We start from the raw sequence: 24,100 nt of genomic DNA on the forward strand, positions 1-24,100 counted from the left end.
CTGGGGTCCTGGCATACCCCGAATGCAGGAGCCCCAGGCTGCGCAGGCCCCTGGAGCACCCCAAACTCTGGGGTCCTGGCATACCCCGAATGCAGGAGCCCCAGGCTGCGCAGGCCCCTGGAGCACCCCAAACTCTGGGGTCCTGGCATACCCCGAATGCAGGAGCCCCAGGCTGCGCAGGCCCCTGGAGCACCCCAAACTCTGGGGTCCTGGCATAGCCCGAATGCAGGAGCCCCAGGCTGCGCAGGACCCTGGAGCACCCCAAACTCTGGGCTCCAGGGACCCAAAACACCATTGCCTAGGGTACCCCAGAAGCCCGAGGCATCACAGACATAGAGCCCTGCGGCACCAGAGGAGACACCCCCCCCTGCCCCCAGTTTCCCCAGCGCTAGCTTTGCCCAGTTCTCTCAGCACTGGCTGTCCCCGTTTCCCAGCTCTCCCCAGTACCAGCTGTGCCCAGTTTTATCCTTTCTCCCAATTCCCCATGCCAGCTCTGCTCGGTTTGTAACTCCCCCAAGTTTGAGCACCAGTTGAGTCCAGTTTCCCCCGCCCCAGTTCCCTGCACCAGCTGTTTGCCATTCTCCCACCTCCCAATGCCAGCCATTCCCAGTCCCACCAGCACTCAGCCATTCTTCCAGTATCTCCAGTTCCCAGCATAGGTGATTCCCAGTCCTCTCAGCTGCTGGCCAGCTTGGAGCAGGGTGCAGGGTGCCTTGCCTCCCTCGAAGCGCTGCTGAGACCCGGCAGCTCGTGACTTCCAGATCTGCCACACGCTTCCTGGCACCCCCCCAGTGCTACCGCGGGGGGGCTGTCCCCTCCTTGGACTTCGTCCCCTCGCGTTTTGCACTACAAATCCCTCCTGCATGGGAGAGGGAGAACTGGGAACAGCAAGGGGAACAGAGAAGCAACCCTTTTGCACCCCAGAAACGAGGGGCTGAGCCGGGACCTCGGCGGGTGGCGGTCATGGGGGCTCCAGCATCCTCCTTTGCGAGCTCCTGCTTGCAAAATTGGGCTCTGCAGCGAGGAAAGCCGGAAAGGGAGCTGCACCCCGCGGCTGGGGACACTGGCGAGAGCCTGGGCACCGATGCCCACCCCAAAGCACGACCCACCCCAGCCATCCCCTGCCGACAGAGAGGTCCGGGGCTGGCGAGATGCAAGGCCAAAGGCAGGGCGAAAGTGCCGCTTCCCGAGCCGTGGCCGGCCCAGCTCGTCCTGCCTGCGCTGCGATCGAGCTGGGTTCGCTTCCCAGCTAATTGAAGCGCAGCAAAGCCCCAGGCAGGCTGGGAATGACTCACACAGCAACCAGAGCAACACACGCAAACACACACACGCGCGCGCGCGCGCGCACACACACACGTGCGTGTGCATGCGCGCTTTATGAATGATTAATCCCCGCTCCTCTCCCAGCACCGATGAGTCACTGCTGCCAGCGAACAGTAGCGGGGTGGGGAGAGGCACCGCAGCAAAAATCCAGGGCCCAACTTTCAAAAAGCAACAGCCCGATGCCCGGAAGCCGCCCCAGCACCGCGGCAGAGCCGGGGCGGGGGGGGGCGGCTGGGGCAGCCTGGGCACAGCCCTCCTGGCACTGCGATGGGGAGAGGTTCGGGGGCTATTTGGGGTGCTCAGCTCCCCCGGCTTTGTTGCACTCCCTTCCCCATCTCTGCTCGCTGCGAGTCCCTCTCTGCACCCAGAGGCACCCTTGGGTGCTGTGCGCAGGGGGTGACTGTGCCGCCCCAGTGCTGGTCTCCCTGCCCAGGGGTGCCTACTCTCTTTTACCCCGCTCCTTTGCTCAGTCCTTCTCCTCCTTTGCATTTGCAGCTGAATTCCCCTTTTCCTCCCTCCTTCTGCCTCCTCGTCTGTCCCGGGCTGCCTTCCCCCCCCCATATTCCCCCACGCACTTATCCCCTTCCCTGGGGGGGGGGGGGGGGCACTGCAGGCCTGGGGACCCCCATGCACGTCACATCCCCAGGGGAGGTGAAGAGCATGCAGGACTCTGGGGCCTGGCAATGCAGGACATGGACAAGGGATGGTGACAGTGGCCCTGGCCCCATGGCGGGCCAGGCTGGGAACTCGTGGCCCCCCGGGACGCCCGTGCCGCGCAGCCTCGCTGCCGAAGGCGGGGTCTGGCCGACGGCTCCGGCGCGGCGGCTGCCAAGCCGCGGGGCACTGTGGGACGCAAACAACCTCTTTCCACTCCGCAGCTTTGTTTTGTTTTAAAAAGTAACCCCAGAGCGGGAAGGAAAGCGCTTCGTGCCCTTTGCCTCTGGGTGCTCCCCAAGCAGACGATGTTCGCCAGGGTCCAGAGCATCCCCTGGGATAAGGACAGCAGGGTTAAAGCTTCCTTGCCTTAACGTGGGAAACCGCGGCCAGGGCAAAGGCAAGGAGGGACTAGCTTGGGCAACAGCTAAAAATGACAGCTAAGGGTCATCGGCACAGCCTGTCCCTGCTCCGGCAGCCCCCGGCATGTCCTGGCTCCTTGCACTCCCCGCAGAGCTCCTGTTGTGCACGGGACCCTGGCTCTTGGTCCCCTGCTTCGCTGCCCTGGGGGACTGAGTTTGAGGGCTTCCCCTGGGCTGGGGGCAGCGGGACGACACGGGGGTTCCTGGAGGGAGTCTGCCGGCTGCGGAGCCCACAGGGCTCTCGCAATCCTCCTTGGTGGCGTTGGCAGCCCGGAGTAAAGAGGCCCCAGGGAGGGTCAGACTCCGGCCCCTTTGCACTAGTTGCTCCATGCAGAGCCCCTCCGGGACGGGACGGTGATGCCCCCCGACACTGCACCCATGCAAATCCCCTTTCCCCTGGGTGCAAGGAGCCCCACACTGCTCCATCTTCCCCACCAGCCCGAAGCAAGGTTGCAGGGGTGATGCCCTCAGCCCTGCCTCGGACCAGGGCAGGAGGATCCCAACCTGGCACACATGCGGGGAGACAGAGGAGCCCATCACCGGCACAGCCGTGAGCCGGTCACTGGGTTTGGCTGGCTCACGGCCGGCAAAGAGGCGCTTGTCACTTGTGCAAGGCAGGAGGGGTTTAATTTAAACCAGATGAGCCGGGCTGCATCGCAGGCGAGCCGGGAGGACAGGCTCCGCTCCGCACCTCCCTTCCCTGCCGCAGCCAGCCCCGCCGCGGCACGACGCAGGCCAGGGCACGGTGCGATGCTTCAGCCCACAAACGTGAATTCCTGCGGTTTCCACGAGCGCTCAGGGAGCTGGAGCAGCGCGCACGTTGCTGCAGCAGAGCAAGGGGGACGAGCGAGGGGCGATGGATGGATGGACGGGGAGGCTGCGTGGCTCGAGGAGAGGCTCTCAGCATGGGCTCTATCTTCCGCGGCATGACTCAGAAGGCAGAAAGCAGTCACATCCCTGGAATTTCAAACCCCTTTCAGCCTCCAAAGCTCTTTGGCCTGCAAAAAAGCCTGGAAAAACTGGGTGCCTGCGAATGCCGCAATGCAAACTTACATGTGCACACGTGGGCAGCGAAGAAGAGCAGCTGCTCCGGGGGTTGGGGTGGCAAGAGGAGCTGCAGCTCCGGGGACCCCCACACCATGCGGCTGCTCCAGCACGGAGTGACGCGGGAAGGGGACGTGCCATCGGGGCAGGCAGTGCCCCACGTGGGAGCCCTGTGGGCTGCTTTTCAGATGGCTTTTCAGCTTTTTTTGGCTCTTTCCAAGGACCCTGGGGTTCACTTGGGCCGTGCGCAGCTTTTGCCACCTGCTTTTGCAGGCACAGAGCAACCCAGGACTGAACCACCCCGATCCCCCAGACGCCTTCCACGTGCTCTCTCCAACCGACGCGCTCCCCTCGCTCCCGGCCCCAGCACGGGGCCGTTTCTCCAGCTATTTCCTTTCCAAAGCAGACACACCCCATCTCCAAGTGGGGATTTTCCCTTTCCAACCCTCTCTTCTGGCCAACAAGACATAGCACCGTTAACTTTACATTCCCAACCACCCTATTACCAGGAGAAGATCCCAGCCTCCAAGTTTTTTCCCATCTGATCCCAGACAGCCAAAAATCGCTGGGTTGGGCATACGCCCAAGTCCCCCTCCCTTATAGCCCTGGCAGTAAGTGACATGCCCAAGGATGAAGGTGGTAGATGCAGGGATGGGACCTGGATCTCCCCATCCAGCATCCCAACCCATCACATCACGCCACGCATCGTGCGAGGCCCTGACTGCGATGGGCTTCCAGTTCGCCCCACCAACAATCTGTGCACATAAGGGGGTTGGGTGTGTGTATAGAGGAGTTTTCATTAGCTAATAATCTTTAATAGGGTTTAATTGCCTTGTTATAAAAGGTAATTACAGCAATACATCAATTAGAGCTGTAAAATTAATAGATTTACCAGTTGTATTTATTGAGAGAGCTGAAACTTGCAGCGAGCAGCAGCCAGGGCAGTGCTGATGGGTGTGCTCTGATATGCCAACAGCAGAAATGAGAGCAGCCGCGGAGCCACTTTGGCACGAATCCTGTCCAAGCCCCTCTGCCCAAGACAGCCTGGGAACCACGAGCACCTGCGAACTGCCCTGTGATCGGCAGCCAAGGTGTTAAAGCACGGCGGATGGACAGACGGACATGCCAAACATGAAGACGGGGCTCCACGGGTGCAGGCTCAGGCTCACGGGGTCCCCGCCGTGTCCCTCTGGGACACTGGACCAAGTCACCTCTGCTCTGCTTGAGCTCCTGAGATGGGAACGGCTCTGTGTGCTTGGGCTGGGGCAGCTGTCTGCCCCACAGCAATGACCGAGGGGATGCCCGTGTCCCCCCGCAAGTCCCACGCTTCACTCTCAGGAGCAAAAGCATCCCCAAAATCCAGCCTCTGAATCCCCCTTTAGCAAGACAGCAGGGACCCAAGGGTGCAGGAACCCATGGGTGCAGCAGCAGAGACAGGAGCACACCCAAAGCGCTGGGGCAGAGGGGAGCGTGCCCTGGGGTCTGCAGCACGCTCTGCGCTCCCCCAAACTCTCGCCAAAGCCAGGAGCGCTGGTGCTGCTTGCCAAGCGGCAAGATGCGGCCGCTCCAGGCAGCCCAATGGAAAATGCATCTCATGGCTTCCCCACGAGGGGAGGGTTTTAAAGGAAAAGCTGTTTTGGTGTCGCGTTGCTTTGTGGCCCTGTTATCCAGCCCACATGTTAAGTACGTTGGGAATCAGGGGTGGATGGGATGCTGAGCCCTCCTGCCGCTTTCCCAACTTCGCTGAGGGTTGTTCCTATAGAGCAGGATCAGCCTATTTTCCATAGAGTCAGTAGACCACGCGTACATCCACCCGACATATCCCATTTCACTGAAAGGAGCAAGTTTCTGAGTGCAAAATCCTGAGCAAGCCAGTTTTCTGCTCCCCACAACCCCCCGGCGCTGCTGAGCTGGGGTCACGCTCACATTTTAATGACCATTTTTTCCCCAAGCAGAGAGCTTGGCGCGCGCAGGAAAAGCGAACACAATGGGCTGGCGCCAGCCCAGGCCGGCGTGGGGCAGAGGACGGAGGCATGCACACACGCCCCAGCCTTGGGATGCGCCCCGTTAAATGCCACCTCGGGAACGACACCCATACCCGCAAGCTGCCCAGCGAGAGCCTGGCTCACCCCCATCGAGCTGGAAGGAGTTAAAAATCTCTTTGCGCTTTGCCCAGACAACTGGGGCAAATTAGGGGAACCTCACCGCTGCTCGAAATTAATCTCTGCTTCCCACACAGCAGCAGCAGAGTCATCTCTGCCGCAGCGGGGAGCTGGGGGATCTCCCGCAACGGGTGCTCTCCGTAGACATGCGGTACCTCGAGGCGGGGCAGAGTGGCGGGGACCAGAGGCTTTGCAAATAAAAAAGCAGAGCTGCCAGTGGTGATTCCTGGCTACTCTCACTATTTGTGCTATAAAAAGGTCTAAAGCAGCCACGTCCCTTACGATACGCCCAGGCAGGGATGGGTTGGTTTGCAACCAGGCTGTGGTGTCAATGCACGGGGCTGGGGGCTCCCTCCTAAGCCCCCCCCCCAGCCACGACTTGAGCTGGGCTGAGGATAGTCCCGCAGTGTTGCCTCTTACCCAGCCACGGGCAGCCTGCGGCACGGGCAGGGATGCACGGGCAGGATGCACAGGCAGGGATGTGGTTTGCAGGGCTGTGGAGGTTTTCTTCCCGTGCGGTTTGTGCCAGCTCGCCCTGGCATGCAAAATGCCGGAGCCTCCGAACCCTGGCAGGTCCGGCAGCCAACACCGCGGGCAGGATGCGGATCTGCCTGCCCTCATCCCAGGCCACAGAAATCCCCGGTGTGTCAACGGGGCGGCAGCTCACCAGCTTCCTCGCAGGGCAGTGGAAGTGCCGAAGGGGATGTTTGTGCAGGATGGAGCTGGAGAAGATCCAGGCCATTGGCGGTGCTCAGCCTTCCCCGGCTGCCATGCTGAAGGCCCGCAGGAAAGGTGGATAAAAGCCATTCTGCCTCCAGGGCTCACCACGGCCCTGCTGAGCTTCCCCAGCATCCTCCATGACTCCAGCCCAGCCCCAAACCTGGCCTCAGGGCAAATGTCCCCGGGTTGGCGGTGCTCCCGGCACCTTTCCTTTATCCCCAGGGAAGCCCTGAGGTGGCCGGCTGTGGGTGCAAGAAATTGCAGCCAGGAGCTGTTGCTGCTCCTACGGTAAAACAGCCATGCGCTCGAAGGTCTTTATTGCTTGGGGCTTTTAGGATCCCACAAGACAAATATCTCCGGGGATGGTTTCAGGATGAACTAATCCTGCCTCTAAGGTGACCTCTCCTACTTTTACATTTTGCCCATGTACACAACCTCCAGCCCAGCACCTTTGCTCCTGCTCTGCAGGCAGCTACAGGGATTTAAAAACACTTTTTACTGAGGGCTGTGCAGGGCCAGGCTGCCCTGTACCAGAGAGCAGCCTCCGGGCATCGCTCGCTCACTCCTGCGGCCCTGGGGAAAGGATGGGACCGGGGACAAAGTACATGAGCTGGGACGGGGCCAGGACAAACACCCGGAGCCCCACAGCCGCCGTGCAGATATTCACATCCCTTTTTGCTGCCTTTAAAAGGGAGAACCGGGAAAAGGGCAGGGATGGCCCGTGAGCGTCGGCACACACCGCCCTCGGCATGTCCCTCCTGGCATCCTTGGCGCAGATGGGACAGAGCGGACGCGCCTCGTGTTTCCAAACAGCATCCCCACCTCCCCGGCAGTGTCCTTGGTGTCCTTTCCTTGGTGTTTCCTTTCGCCGTCTCACAGCCGGGGATGGCTCCTTCTGTCACTTCTTGGCAGGTCCCTGCAGAAGGGGTCACGTCTCCAGATGCCGGCATCGGTGACCGCCCGGGAGCAGAGTGGATGACCTGTCTCAGACACCGGCAGAAGGAAATCTAGCCCCAGCACATCCAGCTACCAGCAGCTTGAGGTCTTCTTATGCCAGAGATGTTTCATAAACTCACTAATCCGCCAAAACCACCATCTCATCCCTTTCTTGAGCCTGTTTGTCCTTTTGGCCACCCTGGATCCTACAGCAATGAACTCCTCAGTTTCATTACATGCTGCGAGAAGCGTCCCAGACATTTTCTCATACAAAATACGGTGTTTGCTTCTTTCAGCTCTGAATCATAGGGATACGGAAATCTCAATCCTTCCCTCCTTTCCTCCTAAATCTGCAACCCTTGCCACTGCGGAGGCGGTTTAAAGTGTGACTGAGCAACGCTGTAAAGCTCAGAGAGCGGGATCCAAAGGGAAAACCACAGCATTTATGGCGATGTCTCTCCCAACGTCCTGAGGCCTGACTCACACTCCCCGTGCCCTCGGCACGTTGAAGCGTCCCCCGGTTTCCTCCTGCAGCGGAGAGCTGCTGGGAGCAGCCCAATTCTCAGCGCTGGGGCTGCACCCTCCTGGGAGGGAACCCACCTTCCCGCAGCACTGCTGGGCACCGGGAAGGGACACAGGACCTGGGCGGTGGGAGCTGCTCTGCTGGCAGCCGAGCACTTTCCCTCCTCTGCACCCTTCTGTATTTCCTGGAGATGTACCGTCGCTCCCCGTAACCCATCAACGGGGGAAGCTGCGCCGGCCAAACACCCTGAGCCCAGACGGGTGCGTCAGCAGCTGCCTTTCATTCATTTCCCTTTACAGAGCTTTCTGCAACAGGGGTGTTTTCCTGCTATTTACTACCAACTCTCCCTCCCAGCCCCGCTCAGCTTTTCTGCCGGGGCAGGAGAGGAGAGGGATGTGGGCTGGTTGGCTTTACCACACTTTGGTGCTGCAAAAAGCGAAATTAAAAAAAAAAACAACACAAAAATTGGCACTCAAAATAGCGCAAAACGGAAGTGCTGGGGTAGTCCCGCAGATTAAAGGAGAAAAAGAAACAGGCTCAGTTACAGAAATGAGAGCAGGACGTTGCACGAAGCTGCGGTCAGAGCATGGCACGGACGCCGGAGTGAGGGGGATGCAGGATTTACTACCTGCTTGCTCCAGCCCGGACCCTGCAGAATTAGGGCAACCCCGAGGCTGCTCTCGTCTACGCTATGGGTGAAAAAAAGTCCTTTCCCCAAAGCAAGGCGAACAAATCTGCCCCATGGGGGGGAAGCTCTGCATATCAGCTCCAGGAAAGGGACTGGAACCCCCAAAACGGCAGCGGGGAGTACCTGGGCTATGGTTTGCAAGGGGAGTCGTGGGCCGGCAACGCAGGGTAAAGCCGGAGCACGCACACGGCAGAGGTTCCCTAATCTGAGCCGATCCGGCAGCACCTCTGGGTACGTGGGCGGAGGAGCAATGGGAGTTTTCTTAATGGGGTTTGGACGTAAAAGGCAGCGGAGGCTGGAAATGAACAGATTAACATCAAAGGAAAAATGTGACGTCGAAGTGCCTCGTCTCGGTTTTGTCCCAGGCAGGAGAGGCCAAGCAGCTGAATGGGCCGTTCCGTCCTCACTATTAATTATGGGCTGCGGTGTGATGGAGCCCAGCGGCCGAGCTCAGCGACGGGCTGTTTGTTTGCCCGTTGCCAAGTGCCCCGTGGCTGTGGGTTGGGATTTGCAAGCCCTGTGGTTCAGCCACTGTTTCGAACTCGCAAGAGGGGGTTTGGGACGGGGGAAGCCAGGGAGATCCCTGCCTTTGATCTGATGGCAGAGTTGAAACCAGAGGGTTGGGTTGGACTGGGCAGGATGGAGCCTGTGGTACCAGGAAAGGGGTCTGTGCTGGCTGTGCCGGCACCGGTGGAGACCCCAATTGCTGCAGAGAGCCATGAGGATGGAGGCTGTGGGGCCCAAGGGCAGCTGTCGATGCACCGAGTGTCAGCCACCCCAGCTCGTCCAGGAGGAGCGCAGGGTGCTGGTTACACACACAAGCCTCAAGAACCACTGCACGAAAGGGGCTGGAGGACAGATCCCACCGGGAATGACTCACGGACCGTCAGGAAACACCCTTGGCTCCGACAACAAAGACAGAGAGCACCAAACTGTCCTCCCGTTCCCGTACTGGAGGTGAGTTTCCCCTTCCAGTTGCCTCCGCTTCTACCTTTGCACTTCTCTGTGCAAAGCCTGGCCCCCCCCACCGGCCCTTCAGATCTGCCATGCCTGGTCTGCAGTGCTCAGTTCACCCCATAAAAGATCCCCTCCACCCTCCAGCGAGCCGTGGAGTCCTCAAAGCTCATCTATCCATGATACAGAGGTCCATGCCTCAGTTTCTCCATTTGCCAGACTGAGGTAAGCACCTTCTTCCAGCCTTTTCCCATCCTAGCTCTTCACTTGGATGTTCCTCTGGATAGAGATGGTCTCTTTAAGCATATAGAATCATAGACTCACAGAATAGTTTGGGTTGGAGGGACCTTTAAAGGTCATCTAGTCCAACCCTTCTGCCATGAGCAGGGACATCTTCCACTAGATCAGGTTGCTCAGAGCCCCTCCAACCTGGCCTGGAACGTCTCCAGGGACGGGGCATCTCCCACCTCTCTGGGCAACCCGTGCTGGTGCCTCAGCACCCTCAGCGTAAACCATTTCTTCCTTATATCCAGTCTGAATCTCCCCTCTTTTAGTTTAAAACCATTCCCCCTTGTCCTATCGCTACAGGCCCTACTGAAAAGTCTGTCCCCATCTTTCTTATAAGCCCCCTTTAAGTATTGAAAGGCTGCAGCAAGGTCTCCCCAGAGCCTTCTCTTCTCCAGGCTGAACAACCCCAACTCTCTCAGCCTGTCCTCACAGCAGAGGTGCTCCATCCCTCTGATCATTTTTGTGGCCTCCTCTGGACCTGCTCCAACAGGTCCGTGTCTTTCCTGTGCTGAGGACTCCAGAGCTGGACGCAGTGCTGCAGTGGGGGGGTCTCACCAGAGCGGGGCCGAGGGGCAGAATCCCCTCCCTCGACCTGCTGGCCCCGCTGCTTTGGATGCAGCCCAGGATACAGTTGGCTTTCTGGCCTGCGAGCGCACATTGCCGGCTCACGTCCAGCTTTTCATCCCCCAGTACCCCCAAGTCCTTCTCGGCAGGGCTGCTCTCCATCCCTTCATCCCCCAGCCTGTGTTGATACCGGGGGTTGCCCCGACCCAGGTGCAGGACCTTGCACTTGGCCTTGTTGAACCTCGTGAGGTTCATACGGGCCCACTTCTCGAGCTTGTCCAGGTCCCTCTGGATGGCATCCCGTCCCTCAGGCGTGTCAACCGCACCACTCAGCTTGGTGTCATCTGCAAATTTGTTGAGGGTGCACTGAATCCCACCGGCTATGTCATTGATGAAGATATTAAACAGTACTGGTCCCAATACGGACCCCTGAGGGACACCACTCGTCACTGATCTCCATCCGGACATTGAGCTGTTGACCACTCCGGATGCAACCGTCCAGCCAATTCCTTATCCACCGAACAGTCCATCCATCAAATCCGTATCTCTCCAATTTAGAGAGAAGGATGTTGTGGGGGACCGTGTCAAAGGCCTTACAGAAACCCAGACAGATGACATCCCTAGCTCCTCCCTTGTCCACTGATGTAGTCACTCCATCATAGAAGGCCGCTAGGTTGGTCAGGCAGGACTTGCCCTTGGTGAAGCCATGCTGGCTGTCTCGAATCACCTCCCTGTCCTCCATGTGCCTTAACATAGCCTCTAGGAAGATCTGCTCCATGATCTTCCCAGGCACAGAGGTGAGGCTGACAGGTCGCTTGTTCCCAGGGTCCTCCTTTCCACCCTCTTTAAAAACGGGTGCAACATTTCCCTTTTTCCAGTCACCAGGGACTTCACCTGACTGCCGTGACTTTTCAAGTATCATGGAGAGTGGCTTGGCAACTCCATCAGCCAATTCCCTCAGGACTCTGGGATGCATCTCGTCAGGTCCCATAGACTGATGTATGTTCAAGTTCCTCAGGTGGTCACAAACCTGATCTTCTCTTACAGTGGGAGGGACTTTGCTCCCCCAGTCCCCATCTTGCGGTCCATCCACTCGAGAGGTGTGGGATGAGAGGTTGTCAGTGAGGACTGAGCCAAAAAAGTTGTTGAGTAGCTCAGACTTCTCCTCGTCTGTTGTTACCAGTTTGCCAGTCGTGTTCACCGGGGGGGGACGCTTTCTTTGATCTTCCGTTTCTGGCTGACATACCTATAGAAGCCCTTCTTATTATTCTTTGCATCCCTTGCCAAGTTGAGCTCCAGCTTCAGCTCCAGCTCTTGGCCTTCCTGACCCCATCTCTACACAACCAGGCAGCATCCCTATACTCTTCCCAGGATACCTGTCCCTGCTTCCACTGCCTGTGGATTTCCTTCTTGCCCTTTAGTTTGACCAGCAGGTCTCGACTCAGCCATGCCGGTCTCTTGCCTTCCTCTCCTGATTTCTTACACATGGAGACTGAGAGCTCTTGCACTTTATAGAAAGCATCCTTAAAGACCTGCCAGCTCTGTTCTGCTCCCTTGTCCCGAGGGCAGTTTCCCAGGGGGACCTATTGATGAACTCCTTGAACAGCTGGAAGTTTGCTTTCCTAAAATTCAGGGTCCTAATTCTTCACCTCTCCCATATCCCTCAGGACTGCGAACTCCGCCAGTGCGTGATCACTGCAGCCCAGCCTGCCTCCTGTCTTGCCGTCTCTGATTAGCTTACCTGCGTTGGTGACCAACAGGTCCAGTGACGCATCCCCTCTGGTAGGGCATATATACGTGGCCCCCTGCAAGGCTAAGCCCCACTCTCATTCAAGGACGCTGGAAACTACCATAATACAAATAAAGCCATGTATTATTAATGATTACACAACATCATCCACACCACAGGCTCTGCACGGTCCTCAGCTCTGTCAAGCAAGTGCCAACACCCAGGGGCTGACCAGTCGCATGATTTTGCAGACACATGGCCGGGTCCATCCCAGTTCCCTTCCCCTTGGCAGCGAGAGGCCAGCGCAGCCAGCCGTCCCCACGGGGCTCTGCCTTGGCAAAGACACGGCACAAAACCATCTGTTACCGCGCGGACCCCGCAATCCCCAGCCTCTCTGCACCCGCCTGCCTGCACCCCGCAGACGTGGCGGCCAAGGGGAGCTGCCAGCTCTCCGGGAAGCGATGGCAGGGTCACACACGCCGCGGGCGACGCTGGATCTGTGCCCCAGGAGAGGTTGTGTTTAGCAGCGGGGTGCTCTCCCAGCTGGATGAGGTCTGAGGCTCAGCTCAGCGCATCCTGGTCTCCCAGGCAGGGAACAGGAGCGAACGGCAGCACCATCTCGTGTCTGACGTGTGCAGTACAGAAGAGGGGAGTCCAGTCCTGGGACAACACTGTCCATGGCAGCTCCTCTCCCCATCTCCCGGGGACCCCGAGGGAGGTGGGCTCTGGGGGCTGCCAGCGTCGCAGCCATCCTCACCCAGTGGCTTTTGGAGGAGGCTGGGATTTATGAGAGAGATGTCATTCATCTCGGAGAAGTCCCCAGCCTGGAGACCCAGGGTGGCGTGGGGATCGTCCGGCTGCCGAGAGCTTCAGGCTCCAGCGTCTCGGGGTGCTCACCCATGGGGATGCCACCCCCTCGCTGCCCCATGCCACCCGGCTCCGCAGATCCCTGCTCTCGCTGCAAAGCACATGGCACCGAAAGCACAGGCACAGATTCATTTTTATAGGCACGGCGCCAGGGCTGAGAAACTGCTTCTCATTAGAACAGCAGAGCCTGGTAATAAATGGTGCCGAGCTCCCCTAACGGGCTGGCGTCCTACCAAGGGATGCAAAGGGGATGGGGAGAGGAGACATCCCTCACCGGGGTCTGCACTGCCGGCAGCGCTTGTCCCTGTACACCCAAGGCAGCTCTGGGTTGTGGGGAGCACCCCCTTGTTTCCACTTGATGCTGGTGTGGGGAGAAACAACCGTGTCCTGGCCGCGACGGTGGCACAGCAGCATGGCAGCACAGCGCTCACCCTGAGCAGCAACCACCCTACGCCGGCCCCGTTTCTCCCTCCAGGCCATTTGCCAACGGCACGCTGCAGAGGGAGGAGAGGGGGGTGAAAAGGTTACCGGACAGCAGATAGTCCCGGTGAGCCGGCCAGGAGACGGGACACGTTGCCAACAAGGCTGCTGGGTGAAAGCAGGAATCGGAAACCAGTTGCAGCCCCTGCGTGGAGCAAGCTAACGTGGTGTCACCAAGGACGGGGTGGGACGGGGATGGAGACGAACGGAGTGCCCTGTGCAGGTAAAAACTCATAGCCTTGGACCAAAAGGACAACATGGGCCATTGGAGACTCGGGATGCAAGCGATAGCTCCTGCATCCCAGCCTCTCTGCACGGAGCATGCCGGACACGGAGCCAGGCTCCCTGCTCCCTGCTTCTGGGATGGACCCACGGTCCTTCCTGCCTCCCACTGCCCTTCCAGCCCAGCTGCACGGCCCCGGCATCCTCCCCCAGCACAAAACACTCCTCTGCTTTTGCCGGCACATCACTGGCGCCGGGATCTCGTTGCTCCCAAGGCAGAGCGCCAAGCGATCTGGAGGGGAATAGTTAGCAGGCTGACAGCCGGGCTGAGCTGCAGGTGTTGGGCTGACAGCAGCACCTCCCCGCTGCTCGGGGAGGTGGCCGGGGCAGTGCCAAGGCTTCTCCGGTTTCCAGAAACAAGATCTCCAGGGAGGCTGCCTGGCCCAGGCACCAACTGGCAGACGTGGCAAACACCGCGGCGGGGACGGCCCGGCAGCGAGGTGCCGCTCTGCCGTGCCGCGACCCTGCCTGCCGCAGGAGCGTCGCCCAGTAAAAGACTTTTTGGTGCTGCCTGCAGCCAGCCTGGTCCCCAGCTCCGCGCCCCAACACTGCCCCAAGCATCCGCCCCACGGACACCAACTTTGCAGCTCCTCTAAGCAAGGCGATGGGTCAGGCATAGCCCAAGGAGCCCAATGCATCTCCTGACACTGGGATCTAGGATGGGGCCCCACGTGTCCTGTGAGGGCAGGAGGGGGGCTCAGCCAGCTGGGGGGCTCTTTGCCAAAGCGCTGAATTGTGCCATATGCAAGAAACACCTCCCTGCAATCACCCACCGGGCAGGGAAGCCAAGCCCGGCCACCCACCCTCTCCAAGGCAAAGCCAGGGCAGATCTGAGGGAGGAGCAGGGTAAAACCCGGCGTCAGCATCGCTGCCCTGGGTGCTACTCCCTCACCTGACCCGCTGCCTCCTCCTTTGGCACGTCGCGGGGACGGGATGACGCTGCCCTGAGCCACCTCCTTCCCTCCAAGATGCTGAAACCAAGGAGTGGGAGGCTTCAGCCATCATGGGATGCGGTGGGGGTCTCTTGGGTTTTGCAAAAGCAGGGCCAAGGGCTGCCCCTTGCACCTCTCGCTGGCCACCCCATAAAGAGGTCTGAGCCCAAGGCAGCACTGAGCCCTACCCGAGGTGAGACATCGCAGCCGGGGGCTGTGGAAACCTCAGGCGTTGCCTCCCGCTCCCCTTCACCTTCTCCCTCCTGGCCACGTCCACGTGAGAAACCCGCAGCCCTTGTGCATTCGGCACGGCCCTGTGCCCCGCGGGTGGCCGGGACCCCAGGAGCTCCCAAGGAGCAGGAAGACGTTCCCACAGCCAAGGCAATCCCAGCATTTTGGGGAGCATCCGAGCTGTCTGCAACTCGAGCTTGGATTTACACCAGGTGGCCCTTTGCTGCTTGCAGAGGATCCGGCCCCTTGGCAGGCTCTGAAATGATCCCAAGCCCCCCTGCTTTGTTATTAAATCAAATCCATCTGGCCTCGACCACGGACGTTTGTTATTCGAGATCCCTCTCAGAGCGGAGCTGGGATTAGCTGCCGGGCATGGGGGAGGATTCTCCCTCCCTCTCTCCCACCCGCTCCCAGCCCCTCCTGCCTCTCTCTTTTGTGTTTCTCCACTTCTCGGAGGAGCAGGGGGAGGCGCGGGCTCTTAAGGCAGCTTTTGTGCAGCATGGAGCTACACGGGTGTCCCCGCGGGACCATTATGCCACCGCGGGACCATTATGCCACCGTGCTCCCAGCGGGTCCCGTCTAGACATAATTGCACCTGACTTACCCGCACACGGGGCAGCCAGAGCCCCCCGAACCCCGGGGATGCTGCGGGCTGGCAAGGGGGGTGACACGATGCATTGTCCCAGCCACCTGCCATTCCCATTTCTGACCCCGAGCAACCGGAACCGAAGCGCTGCCGGGAGCTGCTTTCCCCAGGGGACACGTAGGGCTGAGCAGGGTTATCCCCCACCCCAGCCCCGGGGAACCCACCGTCCCAGGAGAGCGGAGGCAGGCGCCGGGGTAAATCAGAGCGATGCAGGACATGCTGCCGCTGAACAAGTGCTTTTAAGCGTTACAGCAAGTGCTTTTAAGCGTTGCTGCTTGCCTGGGCCGTCACTGCTGGTTTCTCTTAAGGCTGCAGCTTTCAGACCACTGCTCAGGAGTCGCTGGATTGAGCAATTGCCTCTGGCTGTAACGTCCATGAAGATGACCGATTTCCACTGCTCTGACAACACAGAAAGTGGTGGGGAAACGCAATTGCTGATGACCTGTCAGCACGATGCGGAGGCTGGGGGACCCAGTCGGCGTGGGGAAGCACACGTGCTCCCGGTGCCACCCTCGGGGCCAGCAGACGCCCATCCGCCGCAGCCACCTCCACCCAGCAGGGACGAGGCGACAGCGTGTCTCGCTCCAGCCCCGCGGGGACCCCTCGAGGTTGGGCAGACGGGAGCCGTGGTCCCCACAGGCTCCCCAGCACCGAGCCCTGCGTTCGGGCTGCCAGCAAAGGTGCCAATTAGCGCACCAGCTCATTTCAGAGCTATCGCTGGGCACGGGCTTTCGCTGAACAACGCTGGGGGCTCAGGGTAGGGCTCCCAGCCCTACCGCTCCCAGCTGAGCCTCACCTTGGCCACTTGCATCTCCTCTGCTGCAAACTCCTCTCCAGAAGACACAGCTTACAGCCCCGACACGCGGTTATCTCCACCACCACCCCGGTGTACGTGGTCCCCAGCGAACTCCAGGTTGACCCCACTCCTCGCCCGCTCACACCTTCAGCCCCTCGGCCCCCCCAGAAGCCGTGGTGTGAGGCACATCCTTCCTGGGATGGTCTCACTTCACACGAGAGGAATGATCGCAGCAAAGCGTTGAGCAAAGGCCAGCTGGGTACGGTGTGAGCAGGACCGGACAGGTCGGAGACTAACTTTAAGCATGGACTCGGTGTTTAAACCTCATCTGCAAAGCCAGGAGGGAGTAGCATGCCTGGGTTCCCTTTCCAGCCTCGGCAAACGTGTGATGCCTTGAATACACCCTCGAAGAGCCTGCACCATCCTCCATGTTCCCCTTTCACCACAGGCTTACCTGTACCAGAGCCCGTCCACCACCTGGGACCAGGGAGGTGGCATCCGAGCGGCCGCTGCGTGGAGGGCCCTTCGCCCCCAAAAACCATCGCAGCGCACGCAGAGGCTCAGAGCCTCCTCCGTGTGCCGGCAGCAGCTTCCCGTCTCACCGCAGACCTCTTCAGGACTAGCCTGGGGATTCGGCATCCCGCAGCCGGGTAATGCCAGATCTGCTGGATTTCTGCCTGACTTCCAAGTCCTGGTCCTTCTGCAGCTGACTGGAAAATATAAAAGGAGACAAGGCACTTTCTCAGGAAGCCCTGGCATCCGGGGCACTCAGCAATGCAATAATTAACAGTGGGTGCCTTCATTCCTGGGTCACACACACGTACGAACGTTATCGCACCAACTCTGCTCTCTCAGAGCATCCTTAACGTTTAGGCGCAAAGTCTGCATCCAGCAGGAACTTTTTTAACGGCACAAGGGACCTTTCAGTGACAGCGACGGTGCTGTCACCTTCTCTGGATGGCCCTGCTGGTACCAGTCCGCACGGGGATCTCAGCACAGCTACGACGGAGTCCCAGCTCCCTCCCAGGCCACCCTGCCCTGCGGTGGGCTGTCAGCCCATTTTGGAGGAGGCCGGGAACATGTCCACTTGACGTGCCTGAAAAGCAGCGCACATCTCCCCGTTGCTATGGAAACACTTCTTTTAAAGCAAATGAATAATAATAATTAACACGATCTATTAAATAATAGTAATAAAGGCATTAGTAATGACTTGTAATTGGTAAAGCACTCTGAATAATAGATGCTCACTTGGCGACCTGCTCCCAGCGCAGGAGCCGGGGCTGGGGGCAGGATCTCCCACGCAAAGGGGAGTCCCGGGTTAGGGCGAGTGCCCTCTGCATTCAGCGCCGTAAAGGCAGGAGCTTAGCGGGATTCAGTGAGGGATCAGACATTTATCTGGATAATGAGGATGTCTAGACTGATAAGAAGAAGGGTTAAATTGGCTCAGGGCCTGATTCTGCTTCATCGTGCGGTTCGCGCACACTCCAGCGCCCTCGGGAGTAACTTGTGGGCAAAACCAAGACGGGTCGAGGCCGGGTGTCTGCAGCTGGGCTGGACACAGCCCTTGTTCTTCCCGTTTTTTAAACCTAGCAATCAGAGGTATTGTCAGGATCCTTAACCCCTGGAAGGCAGAGGTGAGGAGAACTCTAAGAAACCCTTAACATGCTCAAATTAGCTTTTCTGAGCTCTTATTTTTCTGTCTTAGCTATGCCCGCGCTGTCTCCCTGCTCTCCATGGAGCAAACCCCACAGACTGGGGCCCAGCCACCTGCAACACCATCCTACAACCTGTCCCTGCGCAAGGAAGGCAAAGCCTGCGGCACGGGAAATTATTTTAGACCGAGCCGTTGCACTGGAACCACGCAGGACTGAGCTGGACAAAGCAACCCTGGGTTTCACAGTGACTGGGCAGAAAGCCGGCTCTTGCTAACTCAAGTGACCCTTAAACAGCAATGCCCAGGAGGAGAAGGAATAGATGAAAAAGAGCATCTTCTCCCTCAGCCTCCCCTTCTCCCTCACCTGCTGCATCTGCTCCTAGTCCCAATGCAAAGCCAAATCTCGAGGACTCGCAGGTCCCTGCGGCTCTGCCGTTTCCCCCAGCCAGGCCGGCTGGGTTACTCTGCTCTGCCTCGCACACGCCGGCCCTTCATGTCCCGCTCCTGAACCTCCATCACCAAGAGCAGCATCCAGAGTGAAGCGGTGCAAGGCTGAGCCCGGAGGGAGGTTGCAGCAGTGAAGGATCAGTTGCACGCGCAGCAGAGCTAGTGCTGGAGCTGGACGTGGAGCAGGAATCCCACGTGGATCCTCTGTCTGGCGGAGCGGATGCTGCAGCCTGGCCTTACAGGGCTCTCTTCTCTACAGAGACATCGCTTTGCACAAAACTCGAGGAATTTAATACCTCTGAGGCCTCTATCCCTCTGCCAAACTTGGTTGAGGCTGGTCAACAGGTTCAGACCGACGCGCAAGCCCTGGGATCACGCATGACTTTGCCTCCCTTAGGAAGCCATGCTAAAATGCCCCCTCTTCAAGCTGTGAGATGCTTCCAAAATGATCTGGAATTGCAGCGAGCAAATAAATGCAAAGACCTGACAGCGTCACCAGCTTGTTTGTGCCAAGAGTTCCTTCGCTGACTGCAGCCAGCTGACAAGGTCTTCTTTGCACAGCAGTAGCGAGGACCAGCTCGCTCAAAATTGCCCAGCGCTCCCGCAGGAGGCTGCCTAGACAGGCAGATCCAGGAGGCGAACGCTCCGAGAAAACCTGGCCCTGATTTCGGTGCCTGCATGAGAGCCGAGCTGTTTGGAAAAGCAGGTCCCCACTGTCAGCGCTGAGCCTCTGGAGAGGCATCGTCCATCCTTGGGCTTGCACAAGCAACTCCAAATCATCTAAAAAAGTCGCAAGATGTGCTCTTTGGGCTTTTCCCCAAACAGGCCCAATATCCAGGCTGCTGTGCCACGCAGGATGCCGGAGCAGCGTTAAGAGCAACGCGGTGTGTCGCAGTGATCGCAACACACCTGCATGGCTTAGCCTCCATCCCACCCCGAAACACCGTGCTGCAACTTCCACCACGAGACTAAAATTAGTAGCAACAGGAAGAGCTCCGGAGTACGACGGGATGATTAAAGCATCCCTGGAAAGGAGGCATCACGTGCAACGTAATGACTTTCCTCATCTCTGGCACAACGTGCAACAACCGTTGTGGAATACGATGGGGAAAGGTAAGGAAGGGAGAAAGACGAAGGTGCTCCTACACCAAATCGGAGTGCTAGTGCTTGTCTAGAGGAGAAAAGCCAGGACCTCGGCTCTGCTGGACTGTGCCACAGACACGCTGTATGACTTTGGTCAAATTGCTTATAAAGACACAAAAAACTTAAGGATCACACATGCTATCACCGCCTGAGATTTATAAACTGCTTTGGTTGCAAGTAAACACCTAGATTAAAAGGAAAAAAAATTTCTCTTTTACATCTATTTAACTTTGTGTGTTGAGAGCGCTTTGTGAATAATCAGTGTCACTGTTTTCCAGCACAGTCAGTGGGGATGAGGCATTGATCTTTCACTCCATGCAAGGATATCCAAATCCACACTTTTGAGCATTTTGTTGGCCTTGTTTGGCCAAAAATATGACTGCAGCCAGCCCCATCACCCACACCCATGTTCCTGAAAGGCAGCGGGATTTAATTGGACCTCACCCCTAGCTATAAGCCTTCCCTGTTTTCATTTAAAATCACCCGTAATTGGAAAGAGCATTAAACCGGCGGGTACACCGAGCCTCCAAGCAGGAAGATGTTACTGTGCCGAGAGAGCTTGCTTGTAGCTCAGGAAAACAGATCTGCCCCTCTGGTTGCACCTTAATGCAAGTTGGTTCGACTCCACGACTCGGATCCTCGTCTCGAAACTGGAAATACGGCACGTCCCCCTCTCCCAGGCGGACCCCTAAAGACAGCGCTCATTTGTGAGGAGACAGGTAAGTCCCTTGGATGGGGCTGCCATATTTCCCTACAAGATTTCCTGGACAGAAATATGCGCACATGCGCCGCACAGCTTGACAATGAAACGTGCAGTGAATCCAACACATCCTGGACGTGTTGGATTTGCTGGGCACACGCGGACCATCTGGCCAGCACACGAGCCTCAGGCTTGACATGTCCGGGAAGCGTCTGACTTACTGCGGATGCACCAGGCAGCCGATCGGAGCACAGGCGGGAAATCTGCCCCACCGGCATCGCAGCAGAGGACGGCGCGATGCCCGACGAGCTGATCCGCACGTGTGCTAGGGCAGCTACGCCAGGATTTCGAGGCTGATGGAGATTCAGAAATACCAGACAAGTGGCCAAAACCCTAACATCTCCCCAGACAACATTTAGAAGGGGACACGTCCAAGGAAACATACAGTAATCCTGACGTTCTATACATTGAAATCAGGAATTATCTGCTTGCAGAAGATGGAATTCCAATGGCAGGAAAAAGGATTCCTTGGAAAACAAACTACATGTATGAGCAGCAGGAATAAGGGGAGAGTGTGACCCTGAAACTGAAACCCCCTTTCGATCCCAGACCTAAAATCATCCAGATTTCAAGTTGAAGGAATTTCTTCAACAACCTTAGGGCAGTTTTTCCAAAAAACCTCATGACCAGAAATCCAAAACCTCCACGCTCACAATCACCATCAAATCTGCAAATCGCTCAGCACCACCAGTCCCACCGCCAGATTGTCCCTGCAGCTTAGCACTCCATCTGCAGCCAATATGCTGAGCTCTTAACAAAATTGAGGGGTTTTTAAATCTGGTCTCCTGGGCCTGATCCCATGGACCTGGACTCACCAAAACCAATGGACTTCAAGGAGCTTTGGATCAAAGCTTTGCGGTAATTTACTTATCTCATAGAAGAGCTTAATTAACAAATGTTTGCAAAGCACTTTAGGATCCCTGCATGGAGAGCAAGATACCTCTTGCTATCGGTCCCGTCTACAAAGCCAAGAGGTTTAAAATCAATGCACAGCAAATGAATTGTAAGGACAGTTGCTGCAGCGACATACCCTTGGGTGGATCGGCCGCCACGGAGGGCAGATTCATTTCTGAACCTTGTGCTGCAGGTAATGGCCAGCACGTGGGGCTGCCGGATGAGATCGTGGGCTTGAAGCGCCGCGTACCCGCAGGGCGTGAGGGATCCCTTCCAGCTTTCGAGTGTTTGGGATACTCCTGTTTCGCAGGCGGCTGAGCAGTTATTGAAATGAGCTGCCCAGGGATGGGGAGACGATGTCTCGGCGATGTTACCCCAGCTCCGGTCTTACGGGAAATGAAAATGTAGAAAAGCCTAAAAAAGGCATCCTGGTCACAAGCAGCATTTTTGCCTCCCTGCTGCCCATGCCTCCCTTGGCTTTTCACAGCAGTTTGCGGGAACGGGGGTGCTCACCCAGCATTAAAGCTTTTCTAGCAGCTGCTGTCTTTCAAATACCTCTTTCCCCCGGACTCGGGTACTTTCCGGGGGGGGAAGAGGGATGCAGGAGCGGGAAGCGCCAAACTTTGCTTTGCATTGATGACACAAATTAACCTAGAAAGTTTCTTCCCTGTGTTTGCTCTTGATGATGAATGTAAGTTACTGTTTTGCCTAAGGACAGTCTGCTGGCACCACCTCAGTCAATGTCAGCTTTATTCTTGCCTTCGACAGGGCTTTCTATTACAAGCCGTGATGCCCGGACTCCCCTCCCCGATGGCTCTGGCATCGACAGCAGTTGCAGTTTGCAGTTTCTCCCTTTTCTTTGATTGTTCTGCAATGTATTGCCTAGGAAAGGGGTGAAGAGCACGTGATGCTGCTATACGATCCCAACCTCTCTGCTTGGCGGAGCCTTCCGTCGTCCCTGGTTTTAATTAATACTTTTTTTTTTTCCCTGACAGTAATTCAGGGATGTGGATTTTAAAACATTTGGAAATACCAACTTTTTAACTAGAAACACTGCGTTTCTGCCAAAACCTTGGTAGGGACGTTTGCAGAGTGGATGTAGCTGTGCACAGCCTACACCCGCAGCAAACTACTCAGCTTGCAAACCGACGACACTACCTGGAACCAAAAAATAACCTTTTACTCCCACGTCCAGGGAGCTGCAAACATTCAAGCCTCCCACAGTCCCGTGATACGAGCCCCAGTGATCTCTTCCAGCTCACCAAGTCAATTCAAGCCACCTGGCAGCGCTAACTTTAACCTGAATTACTATTGAAATACAGCTTCCCCAGAGGGCAACAATGCCAGACGGTAGGTAAGATCATTCCTAAGCAGTTGCTATCACCGTGAGGAGGATCAAAGTCTTGGTTGGAGCCCAGCTACGCCCCCAAAATATTGTATGAACTGAGAAACGTTGCTATCAGGGACCCATCAGGATTAGTCATTGCCCGTGTTGCCAATTCTTGCAATTTTTCTATGAGCATTCACGTTTGCCTGAAATTCCCGGCTCCGTGAGTCATGTGAATAAGTGCGAGTAGGAATTTTCATGTTTTAAAGTAAGTTTCTAGACCTTGCGGCTGTGCAGAAAAGTGAGGTGATGTAACTCGAGTGAAATCTGAAAGCCCCGGGAGAAGGCAAATGAAAAGAAACCCCATATTCGTTATTTTTGTGGAGTCACGCAAACTTTTTAGTTAGTTTTATGATTTCTGGGCCTGGCTTGTGCTGTTTGAAAGCTTGGAGCTGGAGCTCTGCAGTTCTGTCTTTTTTTTTTCTTTCTTTCTTTTTTTTCCTTTCACTTCATGAAGTCGAGGGGCACTTTCTTCTCCTGAAAGCTCCAGGACAGAACTTAAAATGGAGGTTGGAAGCAAAACTGTGTCCCTAAAATGACGTGATACTTACAGACCAGGCATCTTTATCGGCTTCATGAATGAGATCAAACGTTGACAGATGAAAATGTCGCTCTATAATTTACAGGACAAAATACAACAGTTCCCCACAATACCACAACATACTGTACACACATGTGTTTATGCGCATGGATGCACGCATGAATACACACCCACATTATGAACACACCTGCATGTAGACATACGTGCACACAAAACACTTCATATAAAAATACATTTGCCATTTATGTACGTATTTCAAGTAAACGCTCACCGCTTGCCTGCTCGCTTTATGTCTTGGCATTTCGCGCGCACACGCCTGTAACACACATGCTTACATGGATAGACACGATCTTTTTACGTGGTTTTAAGCGTGTGAGCCACATTCAGCAGGTGCGTGCAAGAGTAACAGGCAGCGTGTATGTCAACAGCCACATGTATTAAATGCACGCATTTTTGTCTGTATAACCTCCATGTGGCACACGGGACTGAGCCCGTCCGTATTAAGCAAACACGCCGTGTGATGCGTGTGTATGTGCATATAGAGCCACTATCCATCATATCACGATACAAACAGACGCCACCTCTTAGATGAAGGAAAACATCCCAAACTGCCAGACTTTCGCAAGTCCCATCACCATGCAAAGGTTAAAAAAAAAAATAAAATACGAGTCATTCAAGACACTGTTCTACAATCATGACCAAAATGAGCCCCATGAAATGCAACAGCGTGAGGTGGGTTCTCCTGTTCTTAGCTACACTTTTTTCTTTTTCTTTTTGAACACTCACAACACACACCCCAAAACCTCTAGCCCCACAGCAGCTCCGCTCCAGGTCCTGCAGCAGAAGGAACCTGCCACCACCAGCCCTGCCAGCCGGTGTCCCAGCATCTCCCTGACTTTGTGCTACGGCTCAGGAAACCTGGATGCCAAAACAAAACGAAAGCAAAATTCCCATTCCCAAAGTGCCTGGGCAAACTTGCAGGGAAAGCTATAGCAACACCTTACCGTCTGAGTCAGTGGATGAGACATTTCCT

At 56.8% G+C, this 24,100-nt stretch overlaps 1 protein-coding gene across 1 annotated transcript in view; it reads right to left on the bottom strand.

Moving 5' to 3' along the window:
• LMNA (lamin A/C) overlaps positions 1–24,100 on the bottom strand; it is a 47,695-nt gene extending 23,595 nt beyond the window's left edge. Inside the window, exon 1 of the mRNA XM_050912244.1 lies at positions 24,072–24,100. The gene's annotated coding sequence lies outside the window, so the exon portion shown is untranslated. The remainder of the gene's footprint in view (positions 1–24,071) is intronic.

This window comes from Gymnogyps californianus, chromosome 29, assembly GCF_018139145.2.
Source record: "Gymnogyps californianus isolate 813 chromosome 29, ASM1813914v2, whole genome shotgun sequence".
NCBI lineage: Eukaryota > Metazoa > Chordata > Aves > Accipitriformes > Cathartidae > Gymnogyps > Gymnogyps californianus.